Source organism: Colobus angolensis, unplaced genomic scaffold (genome assembly GCF_000951035.1).
Source record: "Colobus angolensis palliatus isolate OR3802 unplaced genomic scaffold, Cang.pa_1.0 Scaffold343, whole genome shotgun sequence".
NCBI lineage: Eukaryota > Metazoa > Chordata > Mammalia > Primates > Cercopithecidae > Colobus > Colobus angolensis.
In genome coordinates this window covers 1338485-1344960 of record NW_012116744.1, presented here as the reverse complement: position 1 = coordinate 1344960, position 6476 = coordinate 1338485, and the positions used below count along the sequence as shown (strand labels likewise).

The window sequence follows — 6476 nt, the reverse complement described above, 5'->3', positions numbered from 1 at the left end:
TATATATATATATATACATACATACACACACACACATATACACACACACACACCGGGCACGGTGGTACACACCTGTAGTCCCAGCACTCAGGAGGCTGAAGTGGGAGGGTCACTTGAGCCTAGGAGTTGGAGGCTGCTATGAACTGTGATTACATCACTGTACTCCAGCCTGGGCAACAGAGCCAGATTCTATCTCTAAAACAGAAAGGAAGGAAAATAACTTTCCTTTTGAGGGGGTAGTAGAAAGTGGAGTAGCTGAATAAGGCAAAAAGCATTTCAGAAGAAAACTTGGTGTGGTAAGAAGCCTACTCAATTCTAGAAACAAAAAAATCACCCTCTTGCAGAGTTTTTTCTTGGGGAGAAGGGTTGGGGAAGGGATTGAGAGGGCTAAGGCACTGGGATGTGGTGTAGACCATGGTGCTGAAGAAGCCAGTGGGGTGCAGAGTGCTAGGCTCTGTGGGCCAAGTTACGGAAGGGAACATCTGTATCTGGCTGGTAAAGCCAAGAAAGGATTTGTTGAAGCAATAAAGTTTGAACTGGGTCTTGGCTAAGGAGTGGGAGTTTTCCAGATGAAGATGTAAAGGCTTTCCAAGCAGAAGGGATAGTCACTAAAGAGAATGGTGTGTCCAAGACTGAATGGACATGGGAGGAAGGAAAGACTGGCCGCAGCTGGAGCAGGATCCCCCAACTCAGGAAGGAGGTTACAGGTCACTGCCCTTTGGGAGCTGGCTATGTGCTCCATGCAGGCAGGTTTTGTGGAGTCATATGGAGCACAGAGTGCCTAATGTAAATAAATGCCTTGAGAAAAAACTAGAACAGTCATTTTATTTTTGTCTTAGAGACAGGATTTTGCTCTGTTACCCAAGCTGGAGTGCCGTGACACAATCAAAGCTCACTACAAGGCTGGGAGCAGTGGCTCACACCCACAGTCCCAGCACTTTGGGAGACCAAGGTGGGTCGATTACTTGAGGTCAGGAGTTCAGGACCAGCCTGGCCAACATGGCCAAATCCCATCTCTCCTAAAAATACAAAAATTAGCCGGGCATGGTGGTGCATGCCTGTAATCCCAGCTACTCAGGAGGCTGAGGTACAAGAATTGCTTTCCAGGAGGCAGAGGTTGCAGTGAGCCGAAACGGTGCCACTGCACTCCAGCCTGGGCGACAGAGCAAAATCTGTCTCAAAAAACAAAAAAAATTTTTAAAAGCTTGCTGCAGCCTTGAACTCCTGGACTGAAGTGATTCTCCCACCTCAGCCTTCCAAGTAGCTGGGACTGCAGGCATGTGCCATGACACCAGGATAACTTTCAACTTTTTGTAGAGATGGGGGTTCTTGCTGTGTTGCCCAGGCTGGTCTCAAATTCCTGGCTTCAAGTAATCCTCCTGCCTCGGCCTCCCAAAGTCAAAGTGATGGGATTATAAGCGTGAGCCAACATGCCTGGTCCCCAGGGTTCATTTTAGAGCTGGCATTTTGAGCTTTGTCAATTTCAATTAAGGCATAACTAGACTTTACAAGATGGAATTATGTGACATACTTTTAAGCAATAAGATAGACTCTGATCTGAACAAACTGCCAGGCGAAATTTAGAAATTTAGCCATGTGTGGTGGTGCACACCATTGGACTCCAGCCTGGGCAACAGAGCAAGACTCTGTCTCCAAATAATTAAATAAATAGGCATGAAGCAAACATGTGACACATACAAAAGTGTGGATAAACTTAACATTTAGTGGCATCTCCTCTTACCAGTTAAGTTCTAAACTTTACCCAAAGAATGAAAAAATAGGCCAGGCACGGTGGCTCACGCCTGTAATCCCAGGACAATGGGAGGCCAAGGCGGGTGGATCACCTGAGGTCAGGAGTTCAAGACTAGCCTGACCAACATAGTGAAACCCTGTCTCTTCTAAAAATACACAAAGTAGCCGGGCATGGTGGCAGGCGCCTGTAATCCCAGCTACTCAGAAAGCTGAGGCAGGAGAATCACTTGAGCTCGGGAGGCGGGGGTTACAGTGAGCCGAGATGGTGCCATTGTACTCCAGTCTGGGCGACAAGAGTGGAACTCCGTCTCAAAAAAAGAAAAAAAAATCCCCTTTGAAAATCTTTTCAATTGCCCACAAATTATAGTATACACAATTTTGTTTATAAAATCCCATATGGGACTGGGTACGGTGGCTCACGCCTGTAATCCCAGCACTTTGGGAGGCCAAGAGGGTGGATCACCTGAGTTCAGGAGTTCGAGAGCAGCCTGGCCAACATGGTGAAACCCCGTCTCTACTAAGAATACAAAAATTAGCCAAGCACGGTGGCACATGCCTGTAATCCCAGCTACCTCGGAGGCTGAGGTAGGAGAATTGCTTGAACCCGGGAGATGGAAGTTGCAGTGAGGCAGAGATCATGCCATTGCACTCCAGCCTGGACAACAGAGCGAGACTCTGTCTCAAACAAATAAAAATAAAAATAGAAAAATCCCATACTGGGCACATATGTACAAATTCCCAGTGTATGATAAAGTTTATATGTGCAAAACACTAGTTTACAGTATTCCTAATTACACGATTTAAACTGCAATTTTACTTTCATGTTTTTGGGGAGAAGTTATAGCTCCTCAATACATGGGAAGGTCAACAGAGTTTGGTTCACTTCAGTTTAGAGGTAAATTTTACATTTTCACAGGCTATGTGCTGGACATAGCCATGTGGCCTTGACTTGGTTGCAAAGGGCAGAGGAGTTCTGTCCTGGCCCTAAAAGTCTCCTTGGGAGGAGCAGCTCTGGGCTGAGATGTGTTTCTTGCCCCCAGAACCCCTGGGCCTCTCTGCAAGCAGTGAAATGGACATGGACTAAGAGAGAACTTACCAACATGGCTATTAAAGTTCGAAATACCCGGCTTTGCCAAAGTCAGATTTTGTCCTCCTTATCCCCCATCCCTTCCTCTACCCAACAGTATTTGTCCATCTGAAAATAACAGTCTCTCTCTGGCCCACTGCTGACAGTCGAGGAGTTACCTTATAATCTAGTGGATTCTCTTAAACTGCAGGGATGCCCAGGACACAGTGTCCCCTGAGGATGCTGCACACCGGTCTTGAAGTGCTGGATTGTTGATGTCAGGCACCCAGAAGCAACTTCTGCCTCTGGAATTCTCAAACTTGCTTTTCTTGGCTCAGTTTGTGCCTGCTGTCCTCTAGAAGAGTCCAAATTACTTCTTACTTTCCCCACTTCCCTTTTATACAAAACAAATCTAATCGGGTTAATTTCATCTCTGAGAATTCCTACCTAGATTTGGGCGGGGCTTAATCTGATTTAGTTAATTCTGGTTGGTAGCTATGGGTGGGACATGAACATCACCATTATAAATTTAATTTACCCCCCTCTCAAAAAAAGTGTACTTTCCATTTGAAAGAAAATAGCTCCACTATGGGGGTAACTAAACACCTTTTCTGAGCAGGGAGGTGACTCTGCTTCCTTGATAGTTTATCTATAGAAAAGCATTTTGTAAACTGTAAAGCCAATCCAAATAATCCTCTAATTGATGGGATTTCAGGAACGGTGACAAATATTTTCAGGCCACATCTGGATAGGGAGCCTTCCTGGTCCCCTCAAATCACATCAAATGGCAATTCCATGTACTCCAATGGAACATAATACTCTGGTCCTGTGTCTGGCCCGTAGTTAAGGTACCAGTGATGTAAATTACTTTCCTCTTATGAATAAAACAGGCACTGGCCAGGCACAGTGGCTCACACCTGTAATCCCAGCACTTTGGGAGGCCAAGGCAAGAGGATTGCTTGAGGCCCAGAAGTTCCAGACCAACCTAAGAACATAGCAAGACCCTGTCCCTATAAAAAGTTTAAAAATTAGCCTGGCGTGGTGGTGTGCACCTGTAATCCTAGCTAATCAGGAGGCCAAGATGAGAGGATTGCTTGAGCCTGGGAATTTGAGGCTATGGTGAGCCATGATTGTGCCCCTGCACTCCCATCTGGGTGACAGAGGGAGACTCCATTTCTAAAAACATAAAAATAAATGAAACAGGCACTGATGAGAGTACCTTTATTTGGGGGTTTTGGTATGAATTTATATTAAATTGATATTTATTTCTTTATTTTGCAATCTCAGCTCACTGCAACCTCCACCTCCTGGGTTCAAGTAATTCTTGTACCTCAGCCTCTCAGATAGTGCTGTCAAAGTTGGCTGAACTAGTTAAGACTGTACAGATGATTTCCAAGTGTCTTCATGTCAATACAGTTATTTTACAATAGACCAATTCACAAGACCAAACCTATCTATTGAATCACTGATGGACTGTGTTTGTTTCCAGGCAATCATAGATGTCTCTTGCCCAGGAAACTACAGCTATCCCCTCTTACATTAAACCACTGATACCCATTCAGCTTAGGTGGATAGGTCTGGAAACACGTTAGCATTCCCTTCCAAGCCTTGCTCTGCTGGTAGCCAAACAGAGAACCTTTTTCAGCCTGGAAACTGGAAGGCGGTTCCTGCCTCCCACATAGATTTCTATAAGCTTTGCAAAGGAAAGCAGGTCCCCAACTTGTCCGATATGCCTAAAGCAGAGCAGAAGCAATGTTTTCTTTATCAGACACACCTGTTGCCAGTCACTATCCGAGGTTGGTGAATGTGTTAAACAGTATCCCAAACAAATTCTCCTGGACATGGTGGAGAAGGTAGAGATACAACATGAGCATCAAAGAATGAAACTGGAAGTAGCTGAAGCAAATTCCCAGAAGTCCAAGTGGTTGGGAAATGCATTTGCCCATACTGTAGTTTTCCTTCAATATAATCAAGTTTCTTCAGGAAAAAGGTTATGTGCTAGGCATCACATTTTTCAAGAAGTTAGAGCTGGGCACGGTGGCTCACGCCTGTAATCCCAGCACTTTAGGAGGCCAGTGTCTTCAGATCACCTAAGGTAAGGAGTTCAAGACCATTCTGGCCAATACGGTGGAACTCCGCCTCTATTAAAACTACAAAAATTAGCCAGGTGTGGTGGTGGGTGCCTGTAATCTCAGCTACTCAGGAGGCTGAGGCAGGAGAACCACTTGAACCCCGGAGGTGGAGGTTGCAGTGAGCAGAGATCACATCACTGCACTCCAGCCTGGGTGACAGAGTGAGACCCTTGTCTCAAAAAAAAAAAAAAAAAACAAGAAAACCATTAAGGTTTCTATGTAGCTGGTGGAAGTAGGTGATACTGACAATTACTTTACAGTAATTGTTGTTCTTGAGTTCATTGGATGCAGTGATAACTGTCCAGTGCATTAGGTACAACCCCTGCCTCATGCCCAACCCACAGATGCTCATTTCCATGGATCCAAATCTTTTCTTTACACTTGTCAGAATTTAGCCTTTTTTTTTTTTTTTTTTTTTTTTTCTGACACAGAGCCTTACTCTGTCACCCAGGTTGGAGTGCATTGGTGCGATCTTGGCTCAATGCAACCTCTGCCTCCCAGGCTCAAGCAATCCTCCCACCTCAGCCTCCTGAGTAGCTGGAAACACAGGTGCATGCCACTGTGCCCAGCTAATTTTTTTGTATTTTTGGTGGAGACAGGGTTTCACTATGTTGCCCAGGCTGGTCTCAAACTCCTGAGCTCAAGCCATCTGCCCACCTCGGCCTCCCCAAGTGCCGGGATTATAGGCATGAACTACTGTGCCTGGCCTTAGCCAGTTTTAAAAATTAAGTATTTGTTGAACTCCTATGACATGGCAATAAGTAGAATAAGCCCTTGGAGGGCAGGGTGCATGTCTGTATTTCCATCTATGCCTAGTACAGTGGCTGACACATAAAGAGCCCTCAACATTTTTGTTCAGCAAATGAAGAAATATTAAACAAGGACCATGCCCTTAACTATCACCATCTATGGAATCTGTTTCCAGTTTCTCTTTTACATCCTTTCATTCATTGTTAGTAGATATTTGACTTTCTTTCCAAATTATCTTGGAGAAACTAGCATTTAGAAACACTTAGCATTCAAGAAATGCTTAACACAAGCACAAGTTTATGGATTACTTAATTTAATACTAACAAATACATGAAGTGAGCACTAGTATCCCATTTTACAGATGAGGAAATGGAAACTCAGAAAGGATAAAGAACTTTCCCATGGCATGTACTAATAAGCGGAGGTGTGGAAGTTAACATCCAGGTCCGTCTGGCTCCAGAGCCTTTGCTCCTTGCTCATTCATTGTGTCTTACAGCTAAGGAGAAACATGATCCGTGATCCACATTCATCCAGGAGGGCTTACACATGAATCTGCAGGGTCCTCGAGGCCTTTATGAGAATTTGTCAATTCAGGGTTTTCATTTTAATGAATTTTAGAAGGATGAATTAAAGTATATTTTAAGTTATCTAAACAACTACCTACAATGCACTGTTAATGAAAAAATGGCCAGGTGCGGTGGCTCATGCCTGTAATCCCAGCACTTTGGGAGGCCGAGGCAGGTGGATCACCTGAGGTCAGGAGTTTGAGACCAACC

General features: G+C 44.7%; 1 protein-coding gene across 1 annotated transcript in view; it reads right to left on the bottom strand.

The window, feature by feature from the left end:
- SIAH1 (siah E3 ubiquitin protein ligase 1) overlaps nucleotides 1-6476 on the bottom strand; it is a 45214-nt gene that overhangs the window by 35721 nt on the left and 3017 nt on the right. Inside the window, exon 2 of the mRNA XM_011952593.1 lies at nucleotides 2998-3212. The gene's annotated coding sequence lies outside the window, so the exon portion shown is untranslated. The remainder of the gene's footprint in view (nucleotides 1-2997; nucleotides 3213-6476) is intronic.